The sequence below is a fragment of the Sus scrofa genome, chromosome 15 (assembly GCF_000003025.6).
Source record: "Sus scrofa isolate TJ Tabasco breed Duroc chromosome 15, Sscrofa11.1, whole genome shotgun sequence".
Taxonomy (NCBI): Eukaryota; Metazoa; Chordata; class Mammalia; order Artiodactyla; family Suidae; genus Sus; species Sus scrofa.
The window spans coordinates 76074948-76086626 of record NC_010457.5 but is presented as its reverse complement, the minus strand read 5'-3'; positions in this window follow the sequence as shown (position 1 = coordinate 76086626).

The window sequence follows — 11679 nt, the reverse complement described above, 5'->3', positions numbered from 1 at the left end:
GCAACCTACATCACAGCTCACGGCAACACCAGATCGTTAATCCACTGAGCAAGGCTAGGGATCGAACTCGCAACCTCATGGTTCCTAGTCGGATTTGTTTCCACTGAGCCACGACAGGAACTCTGAGAAAGCCATTAATGGAGTTATGCTCAGCTAGTTTAAATCCAAATTAATGGTGTTCTCTTTTATCCACTTAACAAATATTTATCTACCTCCTACCTGGTGCCAGGACAAAATAAAAACTTAATTCACTTTTTGATCAAGTCAGTCAGAATATAGGTATTTAACAGAACAAATAATACAAATGTCGGGGTACTACCACGATTCCACTGGACAAACCATTTACTACCTGCCTACTAATGTCCTGGTATGGAGCTTGGCAGTGGGAATAAAAAAAAGACCCAGACTCTGCCTGGAGATGGTGGCACTCAGACAAATGTTACTGCTCATTTATAGCCCCACACTTGGTAGAACTGCAGATATAGTCTGCCAGGGACAACACTTACTGCAGAACATTTATTGTTTCCATCTGATCTCCAGTCCTTTACTCTCCCTTTCTTCTTTTCTCCTTTCTCCCTCTCTCTTTCTTCTACCAGCCAACTCCATGCAGCTACCACATGGATTCCTGGCTGCATACAAAAAGGAAGTTTCATTTTTTTCAGATGAAGCACCAAGAAGATGCTCTCTCATGCAGATATCCATCTCTCTCATAACACAACTTTGTAGGATAATGTACTAAAAGACTATCTCTGGCTGTAGATTTTTTTTTTCTTTTTTGGACAACCTGTGGAGTTCCCAGACCAGGCATCAGAGCTGAGCCTCAGCTGTGGCAACTGTGCAGCTGAGGATCAAACCTAGGTCCCCAGCGCTGCAGAGATGCCACTGATCCCATTGTATCACAGTGGGAGCTCCTTTGGTTGTAGATTTAATACAATCATTTTAGAGAGCAATTTGGCAATATCTGCCAAAGTTTATGATATGCAGAGCTGATGGCCCCAAAATCTACTCCTAAAAATATATTCTAGGGAAATTTTTATGTCTGTGAATAAGAAGACATGTGCAAAAATATTCATAGCAGCATGGTATATAAATGCAGAGAATTGGAAATCCACTAAATGTCTATCAAAAAAGAAAGAGTAACTACACTGTGATGTAATTAAACAATAAACTATATAGTAATGAAAACAAGCCAAAACTACATGCACTGACATTGTTGAAATTCAAAAACATGATGCTGAGTTAAAAAAAAGGATTTGGGAGAGTTCCCATTATGGCTCAGCTGTAATGAGCCCAACTAGTATACATGAGGATGCAGGTTTGGTCCCTGGCCTCGCTCAGTGGGTTAGGGATTCAGCTGTGTTGTAGGTTGCAGATGTGGCTTGGATCTGGCCTTGCTGGGGCTGTGGCATAGGCTGGCAGCTGCAGCTCCAGTTGGACTCCTGGCCCCAGGAACTTCCACATGCTGCAGGAGTGGCTGTAAAAAGAAAAAAAAATACTTTGCCCAAAATACAATATTGTGACACACAAAGGGAAAAGAAGGAGTCTTTGGGCTTCTGGGAAAGTAAGCACATAAAATGATGTTCCACCTTATAAGTCATCAAGGAAATGCAAATTAATGGTACCATGAGATGCCACCACACCATCACTAGAATGGGCAAAGTTAAAAAGAATGATAGTATGTTGTCCAGAATGTTTAGCAGATACATTGCTGGTGCAAGTGAAAAATAACATGACCACTTTAGGAAGCTCTTTAGCCATTCATATAAAAGCTCATGATATGCCTACCCCATGACTCAGTAATTTCACTCTTAGCTATCCACATCACAGAAATGAGTGTGTACATCTATCCAAAGACAGGCACAAGAGTGTTCAGTGATTATTCATTAGAGCCAAATGTCCATCGACAGAAGGATGGATAAATCAATTATGGTGTATTCATATAACACATACTTATTCACTACATGATTCCAGTTTAGAACTGGCAAAGCTAATCTATGCTTGTTAATTTTAAGAAGGGTATTCACTGGAAGAGGGAAGTTTCTGGAGAGCTGAAAATGTACTCCATCTCAATCTGGGTGGTGGTTACAAGGTAGTGTTCATTTGTGAAACTTCATTGGGCCATGCACTTGAAATTCAGCACTTCACAGTTTGTATGTTATAATTCAATTTTTTTTTAAGTCTTTTTAAAAGTTTCCGTCCTTCTTGCTGTCATGCCTATCCAAGTGCTTTGTCCATTTCCAAAACAGATTTTTTAGGAGTTCTCTGTATAATCTAGATAAAATCCATGTCAGATATATGTATTGTGACTATCTTCCCTTAGGCTTGGCTTGATTTTTCACTCTCCTATTGGTGTCTTGGATGATTACTGCTTTTTATATCATGTTTAAGAAATCATTGCCTACTCCGAATTCATGATGCCCTTCTCCTCAACTTAATTTAGAAATTTATTATAAGAGGTCCCATAGTGGCTCAGTGGGTTAGGAGCCTGATACTGTCTCCATAAGGATGCAAGTTTGATCCCTGGCCTTGCTCAGTGGGTTAAGGATCTGGCATTACCACGAGCTGTGGCATAGGTCACAGATGCAGCTCAGATCTGGCATTGCTGTGACTGTGGTGTTGGCCAGCAGCTGTAGCTCCGATTCAACCCCTGACCTGGGAACTTCCATATGCCGTGTGTGTGGCTGTAAAAAGGAGAAAAAAAAGAGATTTATTGTATTAATTTCATATTTAGTTCTGTGATTCATCTCAGGTAAATTTTGAAATATAGTGTAAGGTATATGATCAAGTTTGTTTTTTTCTATATGGATAGAAAATTAATAGCTCCAGCATCATTTATGGAGAAGATTGTTACCATGACTAGTTCTAGAATGGTTATCCAAATTTATCCAATTTTTAATTTTTTTTTCTTTGGCTTTTGGAGCCACACCCATGGCATATGGATGGAAGTTCCCACACTAGGGGTCAAATTGGAGCTACAGTTGCAGTTGTGCCTACACCACAGCCACAGCAATGCAGGATCCAAGCTGTGTCTCTGACTTACACCACAGCACGTGGTAAAGCCAGATTCTTAACCCACTGAGCGAGGGCAGGGATTGTACCCACATCCTCATGGATAATGGGTTCATTACCACTGAACCAGAATGGGAACTCCTTATCCAGCTTTTTTTTTTTTTTAAGTCAAGAAGTGAAATTAGCCAGTTAAAAATATCCAGATAGTGGGAGTTCCCACTGTGGCACAGTGGGTTAAGAATCTGACTGCAGCAGCTCAGGTCTCTGCAGAGGCTCAGGTTAGATTCCCCAGCTCAGTGCAGTGAGTTAAAAGGATCTGGCATTGCTGCAGCTGTGGTGTAGATCACAGCTGCTGCTCAGATTCAGTCCCTGGCCAGGAACTTCCATATGCGGTGGGTGTGGCCATTAAAAAAAAAAAAATCCGATAGTACCTTTATGTTAATAGCAGCATTATTCATGATAGCTAAAACAAGGGAGTTCCCTTCATGGTTCAGTGGTTAACGTACCCAACTAGGATCCATGAGGATGTAGGTTCCATCCCTGGCCTTGCTCAGTGGGTTAGGGATCCAGCATTGACATGAGCTGTGCTGTAGGTCTCAGACGTGGCTGGGATCTGGCATTACTGTGGCTCTGGTGTAGGCCAGTGGCTATAGCTCCAATTAGACCCCTAGCCTGCGAACCTCCATGTGCCTCGGGCACAGCCCTAGAAAAGACAAAAGACACACAACAAAAATTTAAAAAATTAAAAAATTGGAGTTCCCGTTGTGGCACAGTGGTTAACGAATCCGACTAGGAACCATGAGGTTTCAGGTTCAATCCCTGGCCTTGCTCAGGGGTTAAGGATCCAGCATTGCCGTGAGTTGTGGTGTAGGTCGCAGATGCGGCTCAGATCTGTTGTTGCTGTGGCTCTGGCGTAGGCTGGTGGCTACAGCTCCGATTAGACCCCTGGCCTGGGAACCTCCATATGCTGAGGGAGCGGCCCTAGAAAAGGCATAAAGACAAAAAATTAAAAAATTAAAAAATAAAAAATTAAATTTTCCAGAATGTTCCAAAAAAGCAAAACTTGAATTTGCCATGCACTATCAACTATTTACATGACATCTACATCCTATTTAAACTATGTACATAGTATTTACATTGTATTGGGTTTTATAAGTAACATAGAGATGATTTAAAGAATATAGGAGGATGGGGAGTTTCCATTGTGGCTCAGCAGAAATGAACCCGACTAGTACCTATGAGAATGTGGATTCGATCCCTGGCCTCACTCAGTGGGTTAAGAATCCAGCAACTGCCATATGGGTCGAAGGCATGGCCCATAGCTTGGAGCTGGCATTGCTGTGGCTGTGGCTGTGGTGTAGGCCAGCAGCTATAGCTTTGATTTGAGCCCTAGCCTGGGAACTTCCATATGCCATGGTGCGTGTGGGGCATAAAAAAAAAAAAAAAAAAAAAAGATGTGTTTAGATTATAAGCAAGTATTATGCCATTTTATAAGGAACTTCAGCATCTGCTGATTTTGTTATCCATGGGGGTATCCTAGAACCAATCCCCCGAAAATACCAAGGAACAACTGAACACACACACACACACACACACAGAATATTATTCAGACACTAAAAAGAGTTGAAATCTTGACATTGGTAACAACATGCATGGACCTGGAGGGCTATATGGTACATGAAATGTCAGACAGAGAAAGTACTATCACACTTAAATGTGGAATCTAAAAAAAAAAATTAGAGTTCCCATTGTGGCTCATCGAGTTAAGAACCTGACTAGTATCTATGAGGCTGCAGGTTTGGTCCCTGGCCTCATTCAGTGGGTTAAGGATCCAGCGTTGTGCTGTAGGTCGCAGACATAGCTCGGATCTGGTGTTGCTGTGGTTGTGGTGTAGGCCAGCAGCTGCAACTCTGATTCAACCCCTAGCCTGTCTCATGTTTGGCCCTAAAAAGAAAAAAAAGTTCTTATCGCAAGGGGAAAATACTGTAACTAGGTATGGTGACTAATGACAACTAGAGTTATTGTGGCAATCATTTTGCAATATATATAAATATTGAATCATTCTGTTGTACACCTGAAACTAACATAATGCTGTATGTCAACTATACCTCAATTTTTGAAAAGGTAGAAAAAAAATGGTTAGGATGGTAAATGTATGTTCTATGTATATTTCCACCGTATAAATTTAGAAAGAAACCAGGTAATAAACAGCTAAAAAGATAATTCTCCAGTAATCACCCGCTTTGGGGTTATGACTATGCTGATCTAAAAATAAAGACATTTATAAAAAATGTTTTTAGAGAGGAAGTTAAATGTAGAGTGAAGAATTTGCTGTCTCCACAAGACTGATATTACAAACCGCATCAGAGTCCCAGCAGGAAAAACCGATATGCTCAAATTGGGTAACTGGAGGAGAGTTTAATGAACTATTTTTTACAGGGGTGTGGGCAGGGCATAAACAAACTCTGAGGGGTAGTGCACTATGCCAGGGCTAGTAATATGGAGGGCTCCGTTACCATTCGAAGGGTTGACCAAATCAAAGCGTCACAGGTGACCAAGAGGACTGTGTGGAGAGGGCCCTCACAAGACACCTCCAAGCCACGCCAGCCCCGTAGAGATGGAGACTGAGGAGCAGAGGTTGGAGCACATTGCCCCTCTCCCATCAATCTCTTCCCAGTGCCCCTCTCTCTTTAATCTCTGCCCCTCTCCCTCCAACCTCTTCCCCCTCCAGCTGAACCAACCAGAAGCTACTGATGTAGTCTGTACGGATCAGCTTTCTGGATGGAGGAGGAGCTGGTGGAGAGTGGATCTGGAGGGGCAAACAGAAAAGTCATCACACAAAACACACTTTGTCCAAGAGAAGGAAGAGGAGACCTGTGTTGATTACTCGAAATCAGAGGTGGGAGTTCCTGCTGTGGTGCAGCGGATGCACAGGTCTCTGGAGCACTGGGGGAAGGTTGGACCCTTGGCCTGGCACAGTGGGTTAAAAGGATCTAATGTTGCTGTAACTGCATCGTAGTCGCAACTTCAGCTTGGATCTGATCCCTGGCCCGGGAACTCCATGTGCATCGGTGTGGGGAAAAAAGAAAAAAGAAAATCAGAGGTGGTTTTACAGTGAAGTTTAAGGTTCAGGGCCCCTCAATTGCATGGGCACCTCCCAAGGCCCTGGGAGGAACCAAAGCAATGTATTCATAGATTACATGTTTTTGTTAAATTTGCTGAAGTAAGATATTTTAACCAAAATAATTAAAACTCCTGTTCTTTCCATTTCAAATTTCCTTTCATCCCATTTCCCTTACTGTCCAGTGGTAGTGAAGTGATGTGGGCATTTTTGGTCTCCTTTAAAAAGAAGTTGATTCCAAAATATACAAACAGTTCATACAATTCAATAATGAAAAACAAACAACTAAAATGGGCAGAACATCTAAATAGACATTTCTCCAAAGAAGATATACACATGGACAAGAGCACATGAAAAGATGCTCGACATCACTAACAACTAGAGAAATGCAAATCGAAACTTCAATGAGGTATCACTTCACCCTGGTCAGAATGGCCATCATTAAAACATCCACAAACAATAGAGGCTAGAAAGCATGTGGAGAAAAGGAAACCCTTTTATACTGTTGGTGGGAATATATGTTTGTGCAGCCACTATGGAAAACAGTATGGAAGTTCCCCAAAAAGCTAAAAATAGAGTTGCCATATGATCCTGCAATCCCACTCATGGGCATATACCCAGACAAAACTATAATTTGAAAAGATACATGCACCCCTATGTTCACAGCAGCACTATTTACAAGAGCCAAGATACAGAAGCAACTTAAATGTCCATCAACACCACATGAATTGGATAAAGAAACTGTGGTACTGGAGTTTCCTTCATGGCTCAGTGGTTAATGAACCTGACTAGGATCCATGAGGATGCAGGTTTGATCCCTGACTTAAGGATCCGGCATTGCTGGGAGCTGTGGTGCAGGTCACAAATGTGGCTCAGATCTGGTGTTGGTATGGCTGTGGCATAGGCCAGCGGCTACAGCTATGATTTGACCCCTAGCTTGGGAACTTCCATATGTTGCAGGTGCGACCCTAAAAAAAAAAGAAGATGTGATACATATATGCAATGGTATACTGCTCAGCTATCAAAAAGAATGAAATAATACCATTTGCAGCAACATGGATGGACCTATAGATTATACACAGTGAAGTAAGTCAGAATGAGAAAGACAAATACCATATAATATCACTTACATATGGAATTCAAAATATGACTTTCTTGGGAGTTGCTGTTGTGGCTCAGTGGTTAACAAATCCGACTAGGAACTATGAGGTTGCGGGTTCGATCCCTGGCCTTGCTCAGTGGGTTAAGCATCTGGCTTTGCAGTGACCTGTGGTGTAGGTTGCAGACACAGCTCGAATCTTCGGATCCCGAGTTGCTGTGGCTCTGATGTAGGCTGGTGGCTACAGCTCCGATTCGACCCTTAGCCTGGGAACCTCAATATGTCACGGGAGTGGCCCAAGAAATGGCAAAAAGACAAAAACAAAAAAACAAAAAAAAACCTTTCTTTTCTAAGCAACTAATAATTTTTAAAAATCTAGAATTCTAACTATTCCAGAAGAAAGACTACAGCCTTCCTGAAGAAAATGTCCTCTCTGTAGAAAATATTACAAAGTTATTGTTAGGTGAAGATTTATCAAAATATGCAGGAAAAAAGGATTATAGAGCTGTTCCTGGCAGTTAAGTAACTTAAAATGTAGCAACTTTTTTTTTTTCTTCTAGATTTGGTGGTATTTGTCTTTGTTGTGATTTATTTATCTATTTAAAGAGATACTCATTTTTCTATCGGGCTGCATTTAGTATCATGCCCCACAATTATTATTTTTTTTTTTTTTTTGTCTTTTGTTGTTGTTGTTGTTGCTATCTCTTGGGCCGCTTCCGCGGCTTATGGAGGTTCCCAGGCTAGGGGTTGAATCGGAGCTGTAGCCACCGGCCTACGCCAGAGCCACAGCAACGCGGGATCCGAGCCGCGTCTGCGACCTACACCACAGCTCACGGCAACGTCGGATCGTTAACCCACTGAGCAAGGGCAGGGACCGAACCCGCAACCTCATGGTTCCTAGTCGGATTCGTTAACCACTGCGCCACGACGGGAACTCCATGCCCCACAATTCTGATAAGAACCTGCTCAGAATACACACAAGAAAAGCAGGTATTAGGCTAACTTCAACAATAACAGTAATTAAATTAGAATCTGAAGCACACTCCTTTGGATGGATGATAGACATATATACATATTTTAAAGAGCTTAGGAACCTCATTAAGGAAGGAGAGAAAAAAAGCAAAACCAGCTGAGATGGATACATTCCACTCTGGAGGAAGTGCTGATCCACACAACTTTGGCAGCGAAGTGGTGGAAAAATCTTTCCAGAAGTAAAGGAAAGCTCTGTGGGAGCTGAAACAGCATAGGAAGGCCCAGGGATTTCCTCTAAAACACAAACTGAAACCATACTTTGAGGACAGCGCCTCCTACTGGAGGACTGCTCTCTAATCTACACCTTGGGAACATAATTATGCAATTAGTAGAAAAATCCGAGGGGAAAAAGAAAAAAAAAAAAAAAGGCGCTGTTTACCATTATCACATTAAAAAATACAATTCAATAGAAATTATTTAATGTCATCATCTGGTCAGTATTCAAATTTCCTTGATGATCCCATAAATATTTTTTCAGTTTCTTTATTCAAATCAGGATCCAAATGCTATTCACATATTGCATTGCTGATATGGCTCTTAAATTTCTTTAATTTATAGGTCCCTTTCTTCTGTTTTTTTCACCATGTATTTGTTAATGAAATCCAGTCATTTTGCCTATAGAATTTGTTACGTTCTAGTTTTGGCTGATTGTATCATGGAGTATTGTTTTAAGTGCTATTCTGTACTCTGTATTTCCCATAAACTGAAAATTAGGTCTAGAGGCTTAATAAGATTCGGGCTAGATATTTTGGGAGAAATACTTCATGGTGATGGTATTTTCTTATTGCATCACATCAGAAGGCATGCAATGTCTGTTTGTCTCTCTTTTGGCAATATTAAAATTAACAGATGGGTTCAAGCGTTAACAGCCTGATCGTCATTATAAAATTCTTCATCGGACTCTCACGTAATGATTTTAGCAGCTATTGATAATCACTGACTAGGTCCATTGATTCATTAGGGTGGCAAAATGGTGAAGTCTATCATTCCTTCTGCATGATTAGTGGGAATTTTTCTATTAAAAAATTACCACGGGAGTTCCCGTGGTGGCGCAGTGGTTAACGAATCCGACTAGGAACCATGAGGTTGCGGGTTCGGTCCCTGCCCTTGCTCAGTGGGTTAACGATCCGGCGTTGCCGTGAGCTGTGGTGTAGGTCGCAGACGCGGCTCGGATCCCGCGTTGCTGTGGCTCTGGCGTAGGCCGGTGGCTACAGCTCCGATTCAACCCCTAGCCTGGGAACCTCCATGTGCCGCGGGAGCGGCCCAAGAAATAGCAACAATAACAACAACAACAAAAGACAAAAAGACAAAAAAAAAAAAAATTACCACATTGTGATGGAACATGATGGAGGATGACGTTAGAAAAAGAATGTAACTATGTACACACACACACACACACACATATGAATGGGTCAATTTGCTGTATAGCAGAAATTGGCAGAACATTGTAAATCAACAATAATAGAGAAAATAAAAATTTCAAAAAAAATAAACAACACTAAAAAAAATTTACCACATTCATGTTTTAGTTTGCTTGATGTAGCACACAGGAAAGACAGGATACACACTTGATTTTTCTTTGCTGATTTTCAGAATAATGAGTTGGTTTCTTTCTTTCTTTTTTTTTTTTTCTTTTTGGCCACAACTTTAGAATATGGATGTTCCCAAGGCAGGGATCAAACCCACACCACAGCATTGAGCCAAGCCACTGTAGTGACATTGCCTGATCTGTAATCTGCTGTGCCACAAGAAAAGTCCCTGAATTGGTTCCTTAATATTCTTTGAGAGCAACCCATCAGTTTGGCTGCAACCTTTGAGATTAGGTTAAAGCAAGTCTAACAATGCTGAAGATGGCACTAAGCAGCATCACTGGCCCTGAACCTACCTAACTGCTGACTTCCACTAAGCAGACATGGACCACTCAGCCGGTGGAGTAGGGAAGGCAGCAGATAACTTCTGATATATTATCCTAACAATTTTTGAAAAATTGTCAAAAATCATCATTATTAAAAGACAATAGATTTCAAGATTTTAGAATATAGAAACCCAAAGTTTTAGTAATACATCTACACCTGCAGTGAGAATTAGACAACACTGGAAATAGTCAAGGGGCAAATGAGGGAATTGGAGGCGGCAATATTCAGAATCTCAGAATGAATAATTGAAATCAATGTTTTGGGGGATTTTCTTTTTTCTCTTTTAAGGCCACACCTGCTGCCCATGAAAGCGCCCAAGCCAGGGTCCAATTGGAGCTGTAGCCCCGGTTTATGCCACATCAACAGCAACCCGGGATCTGAGCTGCATCTACAACCTACACCACAGCTCACAACAACGCCAGATCCTTAACCCACTGAGTGAAGCCAGAGATCAAACCTGCATCCTCATGGATACTAGTCGGGTTCTTAACCCTCTGAGCCACAATTGGGAACTCCGGCGAATTTTTTTTTAATTGGGAGAAATAAAAGTTCAAAATTTTATGGTTATAGGGGAAGCTAAAAAGTTGTTTGTTAGAATTCCCCTCATAAAGTACCTTCTGCAGTACCAAGAGAGCATCATTGCTCTTATTTACCTATCGGAGGATACCGATATCTAACAAAAAAACCTAATAATTGAGAAAGATCATATAGAGTCACTTATGATGGAGCTTGATGGAGGATAATGTGAGAAAAAGAATGTACATATGTATGTATGACTGGGTCACTTTGCCACGAAGTAGAAAATTGACAGAACACTGTAAACCAACTATAATGGAAAAAATAAAAATCATTTAAAAATTAAAAAAAAGAGAAAGCTCAAGCTGTCTTAGATAAGTTTGCATAAGACCTCCACTAAAATGAGGAAAAAGGAGAGTCTATGAATATGGCAACATAAAAGTCATAGGTGACTTGATAAGAGTTTCAGTGATATGCTGGGTATGGAGTCCTGGAGTGGGTTGTAACTGTGAATAGGGGATACACACTGGAAACAGAAGGACTGACATTCTTTTAAGAAGTTTTTTAGGAGTTCCCGGTGCAGCAGAAATGAATCTGACTAGTAACCATGATGCAGGTTCAATTCCTGGCCTCGATCAGTGGGTTAAGAATCCAACATTGTTGTGGTATAGATTGCAGACATGGCTTAGATCTGTGGTTGAGGTGTAGGTCGACAGCTGCAGCTCCAATTTGATCACAAGCCTGGAAATCTCCATATGCCAAGGGTTCGGCCTTAAAAAGACAAAAAAAAAAAAAAAAAAAAAAAGTTTTGCTATGAAGGGGAACAAGGATATGGGTTGTTCCTGGGAGGTGATCTAAAGTCCAGTGAGGATTTCTTTTTTTCTTTTCTTTTCGGGGCCACACCCATGGCATATGGAGGTCCCCAGGCTAGGGGTCAAATCGAGCTGCAGCTGCAGGCCTACACCATAGCCACAGCAATGCAGGAT